General features: G+C 46.3%; 1 long non-coding RNA gene across 3 annotated transcripts in view; it reads left to right on the forward strand.

The window, feature by feature from the left end:
* The window catches only part of LOC102969894, a 35,383-nt gene extending 25,596 nt beyond the window's left edge, over positions 1 to 9,787 (forward strand). For 2 of the 3 annotated variants that reach the window (XR_006208100.1, XR_006208098.1), the window contains one exon: positions 8,798 to 9,787. This is a non-coding gene — a long non-coding RNA (uncharacterized LOC102969894). Of the gene's footprint in view, positions 1 to 1,818; positions 1,880 to 8,797 lie in introns of all 3 variants that reach the window. The other variant, XR_006208099.1, reaches the window with a different exon arrangement.
* The last annotated feature ends 2,571 nt before the right edge of the window (positions 9,788 to 12,358 follow it).

Here is a 12,358-nt window from a genome sequence, read left to right on the forward strand (position 1 = left end):
TGGATAATAAAAATACCCCAAATTAGAGAGAATAATAGAATAATAGAATAATAGAATAGCCCTGTATATCCATCACCAAGCCTCAGCACTTATCCATTGAAAGGCAACCTCCATCATCTATACCCCCACACTCCCCTCATGATTTGAAAGCAAATCTTGGAAATCATATTTCTTCTGTAAATATTTCAATGTAGTTCTAAAAAGTAAGGACTCATTACATAATGTAATGACAACACCATTATCAACCTAAAATATATCCTCTATAACCAACGTTCAAACTTCCCCACTTGTCTCAATTATTTTTCTTCATTGGTATTGTCGTTCAAATTAGAATCCAAATGAGTCTGTACTGTGCAATGACTCTTTGAACCTGATGTTCTCCACGTAATCTCTCTTTTTCCCTTGCAATTTATTTGTTGAAAAACTGAGTCATTTGTTCTGTAGAATTTCCCATAGTCTGGATTTTGTGAGAATGTATCCCTATGGTGTCATTTAACATGTTCTTCTGCCCCTATATTTTCTGTAAATTGGTTGCCAGATATAGAAGCCCAATCAATTAATGTCTGGGTTTGTTGTTGTTGTTGTTGTTGTTGTTGCACGAATACTTCATAGGCAATATCGTTTGTCCCAAGAGTAATGGCTGCTTGTCTGTTTTGTTGTTGTGTTGTTATATTAGCATCCAGCAGTGATTATTACCCAGACCCATTATTTCATTAAGGATTGCCAAATTGTGACATTCTAATTCTGTGATTCCATCTTCATTTATTAGCTGGAATACTTCTGTAAAGAAAACCTGTCATCAGGGTGCCTGGATGGCTCAGTTGGTTAAGTGTCTGACTTTCAGCTCAGGTCATGATCTCACAGTTCGTGAGTTCGAGCCCCGCATCGGGCTCTGTGCTGACAGCTCAGAGCCTGGAGCCTGCTTCAGATTCTGTGTCTCCCTCTCTCTGTTCCTCCCCAGCTATGCTCTTGTCTCTCTCTCAAAAATTGATGAATAAGCATTAAGGGAAAAAAAAGCAAAAAGAAAACCTGTCATAGACGATTTGTTTATCCTGAGATACATTCTGAATAGGAAAGGTAGGATAAATGCTTGATCCTCTCTTCACTCTTTCTCAAAATAACAAGTTGATTACTTAGCATCATCTAAAGGTGAGCAGTGATTTAAATATATAAATATAAATGTAATTATATATGTATGTATATAAAATTATGGGGGCACCTCGGTGGCTCAGGCAGTTAAGCCTCCAACTCTGGATTTTGGTTCAGGTCATGATCTCATGGGGTTCCTGAGATCAAGCCCTGTACGACCAGCTTTGGCTCAGTGTGTCGATAGCAGGGAGCTGCTTGGGATTCTCTCTGTCTCCCTCTCTCTCTGTCCCTCCTCTGTTTGCATTCTCTCAAAATAAATAAATAAACCTAAAAATATATCTTTACAAATTCATGGACTTCAATATATTTGATATGTTTCAAACCAAGTATGTTTTAATTGCATGGGTATTTTTAAATTAGGAGATACCATATTAAAAACACTGAGCTCTAGCACCTGGCTGTCTTCATCGGTAGAGCATGGGAGTTTTGATTTTAGGATTGTGAGTTCAAGCCCCATGTTGGGTGTAGAGATTACTTTTAACAATTTTTTTTTTAATCTTAAAAAAAATACTGAGCTCTGGCTTTTCCTATAGATCATCTGGCAATCCTGAGCCTCTTTCCAGCATGGCTGGAGTAGTCTGTGGTTGAAGGGCACTGCCCTCTTAGTGGGCACCTATTCTCACCCTGGTCTGCTTAGATCTTTTCTTTTATCTTCCTTGGACCCTACAGGTGTGAGTTTGTAAACCCCATCCAATCCGTGTTTCATCTTATGGACGAGAAAGCCGATGAGGTAATTTACTTACCTAGGCCTGGAAGATAAATCTCCTGGTTGCCTCCCACGAGGGCAGAAGTAGCTGGAGTCAGCCTTCCCTCTAATTTGAGTTGAGTCAGACACCTTGGAATATCTCAACATAATCTTCCTCCCAATTCCCACAACCACCCTTTACAGAGGAAACTTGGGAATATTTGAAACCCCCCCTCTTCTTTCTCCTCCCACACCACATCAGTCACCTAACTTGTTAATTGGCCTCCCTGCCTCCATTCCTGTCCTCCTCCAAATCCTCTTCCTCGCTGGCAAAGAGGTTTTTCGAGAACATTAGTCTAATCATGTCACTGTCTGGCTTTAAAATCCGTCTGTAACTCCTCCGTTGCCTTTAGGTTAGATCTAAGTCAACTTCCTTTGCATAGCACACAAAGCCCCTCATCACCTGGGTGCTGTCCCGTGGTCAGGACCCTGTGCTCCAACCAGATCAAATTACCCACAGGGCTTTGCACACACAGTGCTGCCTATATTTTGTCCTCTGTATTTGCTGTTTGCACTACTCCGGCACCACCTAACTCCCATTTAGACTTTTCGTCCCACTTCCAGCTGTGATCCTCTCAGGAAAACCTTTTTTTTTTTTTTTTTTTTTTTTTTGGCGTGCCCTGGCCTCTTTCCAGGTCCTTTTCTGCACTTCTGTAGCATCCTATACTTTCTTTTAAGAACATCACCTTGCCATGGTGGGTTTTTGTTTTTGTTGCTGCGTTTTCAAGTTGTATTGGATTTTTTTCCATTTGTCTCCCTCCTGGATGGTGTGGGAACTCCCTGAAGCCTAACCAGCCACTGTGTCTGTGTCTCCAGCACCTGAAACCACAGCACACAGCAGGCGGGGCAGCGAGGGTTTGAGGAGTAAATGAAATTAGACTAAAGAGTTGAAGGTTTGAGGACTTTTTTGGACAGAAGTTCTCCCTTCCCTTGTAGGAAGGGGACTTGATGTAAATGACAACTCTATAGTACTCCTTCGACAGATGCCCAGTAGAAGCTAGCGCTGCCTGGGGCTGATGGAGCTTCCTGGGAACCGAGCCCGGTGTCTGCTGCCCTGGCTGGGTCACGACCCAGGACCTGCTTGGGCTTGGCCATCCGCGGGCTGGTGTGTGCACGCGAACGTGCGGGAGGATCGGTGTGTGTGCACGCGCCCCGACCGGTGTGTGTGTGTGTGTGTGTGTGTGTGTGTGTGTGTGTGTGCGCGCGCGCGTCCGTCCGTCCGCGCGAGCACCTCGCCCACCCCGCCTCCTCCCGCTGGGAGGATAATTAAAGCGCCAAACGGCGGAGCTGGCCGGCAGTGTTCCCGGGGGCGCATTTCATCGGGGCTGATTAATGAGGCCGGGGAGTTAATGAGGAGAAAGCTAAACGGAGGGAGCTGAGCAGCGGAAGCCATCTCCGAGGCCCCGGAGGGGGCCCTCCGAAGGCATCTCCCGCCCTCTCTTTTCAGGAGAGGCTTAGCGCAAGCCACATGGTGCCCCTGGCTCCATTCACCGCCTCCGGCCGGGGAGAGGAGGGGTCGCTGCCGGCGCACGCTGGCCACAGTGGGGGACTCGCTTCTCCTTCCTCCGCGTGTGCCTAACCTGGCTAAACGGAAAAAGAACCTGCCCTTGCCAACCACAACACAACAAAGGACCCCAGAAGATCCACCGCCCCTTTTCTTTTCACCTTGAGGAACGTTTGGGTAGGAGTCCCAGACCACCTGCAGATTCCATTCCCACCTGGAATTAAAAATCAGCTCTGTCGTTATCAACTGAGTAACCTTAAACAAATTCCTGGTAATCTGAGCCTCAGTCTCTGCATCTGTAAAATTGGGTCATACTCCTTATTACTCCCTTCAAACTGGCTAACCCTGATTGAGAACCTAGTATATGCCAGACCCTAAGCAGGTGGGATGTGTAATCTCTTTAAAAATTTTTTTCTAATGTTGATTTATTACTGAGAGACAGAGAGACACAGAGCGTGAGCAGGGGAGGCGTAGAGAGAGGGGGAGACACAGAATCTGAAGCAGGCTTCAGGCTCTGAGCTGTCAGCACAGAGCCCGATGCGGGACTCGAACTCACGAACTGTGAGATCATGACCTGAGCCGAAATCTTGGTTGCCCAACCAACTGAGCCACCCAGGCGCCCCTGTAATCTCTTTTATTGTCCCCAGCAACTCTAGGAAGTAGGCTGTTGTTATCATCTGTATTCCATAGATAAGGACATTGAGGCAGGGAATGGGACATAACCTACCTGAGGTCACCTAGCTACCTGCTTGGGATGACCCAGCTACGAAGGCCTGTGTAGTAAACCCACAGTGGGACTCTAGAACCTGTGTCCTTAAGCATTAAGCAACGGTGCTAGGTCATGAGGTGGTTACAAGAATCTAATCATATAACACACGAAAAGGACTTTGTGAACTGTAAAATGCTAAGCAAACCTGAGAAGAAGCCACCATTATTAATATTGACAATACTTTCTTTCATTCTTGGGGCGCCCGGGTGGCTCAGTTGCCTTCTACTTGGGCTCAGGTCATGATCTTGCAGTTCACCAGTTTGAGCCCTGGATGGGGCTCTGTGGTGACAGCTCAGAGCCTGGAGCCTGCTTCCCGTTCTGTGTGTGTGTGTCTCTCTCTGCCCCTCCACACACACCCCCTCTCAAAAATAAACAAACATTAAAAATAATTAAAAATAATAAATAGTTGTTCTTTCATTCCCAGTTTTGAACCTGGGGTAGAGAGGAGGCAATGAGGGATGGAGATCCTGAACAGAGAGGACAGGCAGTGTGATGGCCTCTCCATCAGTCTGTGGCCTTGTGTCCTAACCATGCTGATAGAGAAGAACAGAAAATGGCCTCTGCATGAGCCCCCTGTACCTACCCCTCCGGGCACATACTTCTATGGTCAGACTACAGACACCCCAAGTGTCCTCTGTGCCCCCACAAGTGGCATACGAGCAGTAGCCAGTAGCCTCAGTTTTAAAGGCTGGAGTGTGGTACAATGAGGCTGGACTCAGAAGAACCATGTTACAGTATGACTTTGCCATGGACCATCCGTGTGAACCTGAGTGAGTTGCTTGAGGACGCCGAGCCTGCCAGTTGGGAATGATAACGGCCATATACCTATTTCATGGGACTGATGTAAAAGGACAGGCACGAAGCTTTCCATTTAAAAGCTTTTGTAACTTGATGTGATCTGTATCTGGAAATACAGATACTGTATTTCCTGGAAGGAGAGTCCAGGTCACTTCCCCCTGGGGTGTGCCAGGCGGGTCTAGCAATGGGCAACAGCACCTGAGCTCCCTGATGAACATACCTCCCTTACCCCAGTAATCTGACTTTGGGATCTGCAACTCCATATTGATTTCTTCCAGTCAAGAGTGGTGTGAGACCAGAAGCCAACCAGCTCCAACAAAGTCTTGGTGAGCTTGAAATGAGCCAGTTTCCTCTGGATGAGTTTCTTCTGCAGAATCACGGAAATGGAGGCTGCCCAGGCCAACGAAAACCAAATCTGTCTGCCCTGTCTTGTCAGACACCTCCATCTTCCCCACCAACTGGACACTGAAGCCCCCAGCCCTCACTAATGTTCCACACCACCCCCCTCACTGTGGGAGCTGGCCAGCACTGGCAAAAGGGGAGCATCAGTAATTTTCTCCAAAGGAGCTTGTGCCTAGAGAAACCAATATTTAACATCCCCATTTACATTGAAAGCGTGATTCTGATTATGAGATGGTAATGAGGGGATTAGCCAGAGAGAGCCCCCCTGCCTGCCGCCCCCTCCCATTCTTCTCTCCTTCACCCTGCTCCTGGGCTTACTCCTGGAGGAGGAGGTGTGGGGGGAGGGTGCAGGCACTCCCACTGGGAGAGCATCAGAGATGCCAGAGCAGGGCAGGGGTCCTCCAAGACCCCATCTGAGGACCCCTTATTCATGTCTGGAATCAATTAGCCTTAGAAGAGGTGATGGGTGAGATGTGAGACACCTGACTCTGAGGGCCCTTCCTTTCATTCTTTTCCCTAGACTCTACTGAGACCCTCTACTCTCTGGTTCTGTTCCATATTTCAGATGGGGGAACTTCTTAGGTCACGCTTTCCCTCTGAGGTAGAGGAGTGAAGTACAAAAGTCTGTTGGGAGAACTTTTGCTTGGCTCCTGGCTTCTCTGACTTCATCCCAAACCCAGCCTCCTCCCCTAAATCCCCTGCCTCTCTGGACCGGCATCCTTGTTGTCCTTGTCCCAGACCCTGCCTTTTAACCAGGCAGCAGTTTATCTCTGGCTCTTCTTGTGGGGTGAGGGGTGGGGGAAGGAGAGAACCCAAGGGGGTCACCCATCCTGAGGCCCCGTTTGTTGGTGGACAATTGCGCTCAGACAGGATAATTCAGTGTGTGATTGTGGTCACGCCCCCCCTTTTGTGCCCCTTTCAGAGCCAATCTCCCAGGCCCAGATGGGTTAATCCATAATGCAGACGAGCAAGTAATTGGCTGTCAGCCCAGCCCCCTGCACCCCCTCCCCTATTAGTGCCACTGCCCTAATGAAGCCCAGCTTGGAGAGCCCCCTTCTCAATGAGGCGCCAGCCCCAACCCAGCCAGGCACACATGTGTCTCCGCTCCTCTGCCTGAAGCCTGGCTCCCTTTAGGGACCCCCAGCCCAGCCTCCCCGGGGTGACCCAGCTGCCAGGGCTGCAGCGGCCCCGGGGGGAGGCTGTGATGGATGGGAGGGAGTTAGTTAATAGAGCCCAAAACACATGGGCCCTGTCCCCACACCGACCCTCCCCCCTCACACACACACTTTTACAGCTTCCTCTGACAGCAGCCCTAGCCTTTTGAAATAGTCCCATAGAATATTTCCTCACTCCCCTCTCCAACCTAAGCGGTGCCAAAATAGGGCCCAAAAGGGGGCCATGAAGCTGCTTCTTTGGACACTGGCCCAAGTCATTGCTGTTCACACTATCCCCAACCTCTGCCAATCTAGGTCTTCTTGTGGGTTTTGGGCAGAGATGGCTCATGGCAATGTTAAAAAGGGGAACTTGGCCCTCAGTCTCCAGTGTCTCAACTGTTATTGAAATCATAACGAGAGATTTCTTTTCCTTTGATTCTTGGATTCCATCTCTGTTCCTTGATCCCATTTCTCTTCCGAACCACTTCCTGACCAATACTTCAGCTAGAGACAAAGCTAGGTCTATAGCAGATATCCACAGAAAAGAGCTGTTCTCTTTGTTGGAGCTGCCTCATCATGGACTAGGCTTCCCTGCCAGCCTTTAAGCTCCCTGTCTCTGGAAGGATTCAAGCCAAGGCTGGATAAGGTCTGTTTGAAATGTCATAGAGGGACGTTTGGGGAGGATATTTGCAAAGGGACCTACCACTCTTGGATTCCTTGCATTTATGTCCTATTCCCTCATCTCTGTTCGCTCCTTTCCCCCATGAAGAGAGTGGTGGCTTTGCTGGGCCTTTTTCCAAACCAGTGGAGGAAAGTTGAGATTGGCTGCTGCCTGGGTTGGGCTGCTCCTACATTCATGCCCACTGAAGCAGGGGCTTTATGTCCTGAGAAGAGTCCTGGACCCATAACCTCCCTGTCTTCCTTCCTCTACTTAACACTTTAAAAATGATAATTTTAGGGGCACCTGGGTAGCTCAGTCAGTAGGCGTCTGACTTTGGCTCAGGTCACAATCTCATGGCTTGTGGGTTTGAGCCCCACATAGGACTCTGTGCTGACAACTCAGAGCCTGGAGCCTACTTCAGATTCTGTGTCTCCTTCTCTCTGCCCCTCCCCTGCTTGCGCTCTGTCTCTCTTTCCTTCAAAAATAAATAAACATTAATTGTTTTTTAAAAATTATACTTTTATATTGTCCACTATTAATTAACAAAATATTGTTAAATGGAGAAAAGATGGAAACATTGTAGATATTCCCTCACACCTAACCAAATATTGCTTATATTTCAGTTTATTTTTCTTTCTATTTTTAAAAATGTTTATTTATTTATTTTGGGGTGGGGAGAGAGAGAGAGAGAGAACAAGCACAAGTGGGGGAGGGGCAGAGAGAGGGAGACACAGAATCCGAAGCAGGCTGCAGGCTCCAAAGCCGTCAGCACAGAGTCTGACACAGGGTCCAAACCCATGAACTACGAGTCCATGACCTGAACCGAAGTCAGGATGCTCAACTGATTGAGCCACCCAGGCACCCCTCTTTCCATTTTTATATGCATATAGGAAATCATTCAGCACGATGAAAATATTTGCTAAATATCTTCTGTGGGTCAAGCAGAATGCTTGTAATTTTTCTACTCCGATCATAACTCCAGATCTGTTCCTATATTTCCTTCTCCTCTTCTTATGCCAGGGTTATTACCCTAGAATAGGTAAACCTTCTCATCGTGGAATATTTGAGAATTCTCACATTGAGAGATAGGGGTCTCAGGGCCTATCAAGGCTGGAGCCAGTGAGGAGCTCCAAAGTCTCAGTGGGCAATCCCTTTATGATTAAGATCATGGAGAGGAAAGTAAGGCACCCATACTGATAAGTGCAGGGCTCAGGGGTGGAGGCAGGTGACCCTGAGAAAAGTCTAGCCCCATTTCTGATTAGATGAAGGAACAACACTGAGCGGTGAAATATCATTCAGAGGTTGCTTCTAGGAAATGTTGAATATTTATGAGCTATGCAATCAGGACCTAGGAGGTAAGGCTTTAAAAATAAACAGGCAGCAAGATGGGAGTAGAGAAAATGGAAGGGGAGAGGACATGGCAGAGAAGCCATGGGAAAAGAAGAAGGGCACATGAAAGGAAAGGAAGGAAGGAAGGAAGGAAGGAAGGAAGGAAGGAAGGAAGGAAGGAAGGAAAGAAGGAAGGAAAGAAGGAAGGGAGGGAGGGAGGGAGGGAGGGAGGGAGGTTCCCATTACTGGTCAGAATAGTGACTTCTCTGCTGCTCCTAAAATCTAGGTGATTCTCTACCCATCGTGGAGATGGAGAATGAGGTCACAGTGAAGCTGAACTTTCCTTGGTCAGACTGTGCTTCTTTGTGGGACCCACAGAGATCTTGTCGTCATCTTCATTCCAAGGAACTGAGCTCCAGGATATGTCATAAAAAGAAGCCCCTTATGGTATAGAAAACCAAAGATCCATGTAGAACGGTGGATGGAGGGACTCCAGGATAGAGGGCTCTCTGCAAATACAGGAGATAGTTATGGTATTCAAGGTAAATATAAACAAATCTATGAATACACACACAAGCAACCAAAGTAACACAGGGAATAAAGACTTAGTAGTGTAAAGTGGAAAACCGTTCACATATATTTAATGCAAAAGCATTTCCTTCTGAATGTAAATCCTTAGAGGCAAGGGAACAGTCATCTTTAATTGAAAAATGGGATATCCTCTGTTGGATGTGGAGGAATTGAAGATCTTAATTAGTCTCTTCCTTTGTGAATTTGATACTCATGGAGAGAGAGAGAGAGAGAGAGAGAGAGAGAGAGAGAAACAGAGTCCATTTCTGGGTTCCCTGAAGCTGTAAAAGTGTCAGAATTACAGAAATGAGCAAATACAAAAAGCAGCAGGATTATAATGGCAGGTACCAGGGACTAGGGCATTTAGGAACAAAAAACAGAATGGAAGGAAAAGATATGAATGCTTAGTTGATTATACTCAACAACACGAGTGTGAAGTTATTCTGTTACTAGAATTACACGTAAGCATAGAATGTTGGACGAGGAAGTGGGGGTGTCTTCCTTCTGATATCCTCAGATGCAGGTCTTTTGCAGAGTTGTAATATACTAAGCACACAGCTGTAGCCTTAGCCTGAGTTAAGCCAAGTAACTTTGGGCAACTTAATCACTCTGTGCCTCAATCTCTCCATATGTAAAACGAGTGTAATAACAGTACCCGTTCATAGAGTTTTAGGAGAATTACATGAATAAAGCACTTAGAACAGCCCTGGTGAGAGTAAGCTTGCAATCAATGTTATCCATTGTGGGGCGCCTGGGTGGCTCAGTCGATTAGTGTCAGACTTCGGCTCGGGTCATGATCCCATAGCTCATGGGTTCAAGCCTTGTGTCGGGCTCTGTGCTGACAGCTCAGAGCCTGGAGCCTGCTTCAAATTCTGTGTCCCCATCTCTCTCTGTCCCTTCCCTGCTCGTGCTCTGTCTCCCTCTCTCAAAACTAAATAAACATTAAAAAAAAATGTTATCTATTGTAATTCATGTTTTCCTTAACATTAAATGAACACTGACTATATGCTACCCATTAAGTTAGGCACCAGCGGTGCAAAGATAAGATATAGTCCCTATTCTTTAAGGAGAACTTGGAGCTTATGGGAGAAGATAGACATGTAAGCAAATAATTAAAACATCGTATGTTAAGTTATACAGTAGGGGAATAAACCAAGTGGTCTGGGGAAACACTGTAGTCTATGTGGGAGAGTCAGGGAAGGCTCCATTAACCAGGTGACTAAAGCTGGATTGCCAGGAGAAAAGGAATCCAGCAGGTGGAGATGGAGAGGAAACGGCATTTCAGGAAGAGGTGATGGGAAACACCACCCTTTACAGAAATAAGGTAGCTTGGTGGTGGGATATAGATGGCCAGGAGGGAGGAGGAAAGACAGATAGCATCCAGACTATGGCCATAATGGTGTGCCACGTATATGAGATCTACCCCATAGGAACTGAGGAGCCATTATAATTCTCGAGTGAGCGACATGATCAGTTTTGAACATTAGAGCTAAGTATGTAGCTTGGTACTTGGTAGGTGCTTACTAAATGGGGGTTGAACAACCATAGGACAACTCCCCTAAGCAGCAGTGTGGAGAATGGACTCTCACTGGGAGAGTAGATGCAGGGAGTTCGTTTGCAATTGTCAGAATGAAAGATAGTGAGGCCATGGCACTGGAGATGGGCAGGAGGTACAGAACTGATGAAATGCCTCTCAAAAACTCACGGCAGTGGCATGCTCACCTTGGGTTTCAGAGGTTTTTTTTAAAGTTTATTAATTTTGAGACAGAGAGAGAGAGAGAGAGAGAGAATGAATCCCAAGCAGGCTCTTCACTGTCAGTGTGGAATCCCTGACATGGGGCTTGAACTGACAAACCGTGAAATCATGACCTGAGCTGAAATTGAGTCAGATGCTTAATGGACTGAGCCACCCAAGCATTCTGGGGTTCAGAGTTTAAGGGGGATATGAAGAAGTTAGAAAGAGTTCAAAAGAAAGATCCTGAATTGGGGCGCCTGGGTGGCTCAGTCAGTTGAGCGGACTTTGGCTCAGGTCATGATCTCACGGCTCATGTGGCTTGTGTGGCTTGTGGGTTCAAATCCTGACTCGGGCTCTATGCTGACAGCTCAGAACCTGGAGCCTGCTTTGGGTTCTGTGTCTCCCTCTCTCTCCGCCCCTGCCCCACTCACACTCTGTCTTTCTCCCTCAAAATTAAGCAAATGTTAAAAAAATATATATTTAAAAGAAAGATCCTGTATACAATTGAAACACAACAATAATAAACATTGGAATAAACAAACAAGGAGTGTTCAAGATCTACATGATGAAAACTTTTCAAGTTACTAAAGGACATAAAAATGAGGTGGCTTTTTTCCTCCGCAGACCTGTACCACTGGTCCTAGAGGGGGATAAACATACTCCTTGCTCTTCATTGTCGAATCTGAACCATTCACCCACCCTCCTCCCTAAAAAACTCTCCAAGTTTGACTCTAATGTCATAAGACTCACCCACCATCTCAGGACCACCCACTACCTCCTCCTGGGCATACCACCTTGTTGCTTGTGGGGTTTAGCTCCCAGCTTACTGTCCCTCATTAGCTCTTCCCTTGCTCTAATTCTTGATGGTTTTAATAGCCACTTAGATGATCCATCCAGTACCTTTGCAGCTCAGTCTCTTGATCTCTCCTACCACAATCTTGTTGTCTGCTCTACCCTAGCCATTAATTCCTGTGGTCATACCCTGGTGGACCTTGTCATAACCAATAAACGAATAATCTTAATTAGCCATAATCTTAATTTCAAGCATTCTCATTTTTAATCAGCATCTCCTATTTTTTCCTGTTCACTTCTTCTGATATTCCAATTCCCACAAACCTTAGACCCCATCAACATAATCCTTTGATCACTTTTTCCCATTGATTTCAACTCCTTTTCACTATCACTTTTTTGGTTTATCAACTCATGGCTCTACTTCACTTTTTTAAAATTTTATTTTAGGGAGGGAGTGTGCACACACGTGCAAGCAGGGAAGAAGGGCAGGAGGAGAGAGAGAGAGAGAGAGAAGAGAGAGAGAGAGAATCTTAAGCAGGCTCCAAACTCAGCATGGGGCCTTGATTCAGGACTTGATCCCATGACCCTGGGATCATGACCTGAGCTGATATCAAGAGTCAGACCCTCAACTGACTGAGCCACCCAGGCACCCCTCTATTTTCCTTTTTCCTCAGCATAAATTCCCATCATCAATCATCATGATTGGTTTCTTGCATACATTCTCAACTTCCCCCATGACTCTCACTTCTA

The sequence above is a fragment of the Panthera tigris genome, chromosome D1 (assembly GCF_018350195.1).
Source record: "Panthera tigris isolate Pti1 chromosome D1, P.tigris_Pti1_mat1.1, whole genome shotgun sequence".
NCBI lineage: Eukaryota > Metazoa > Chordata > Mammalia > Carnivora > Felidae > Panthera > Panthera tigris.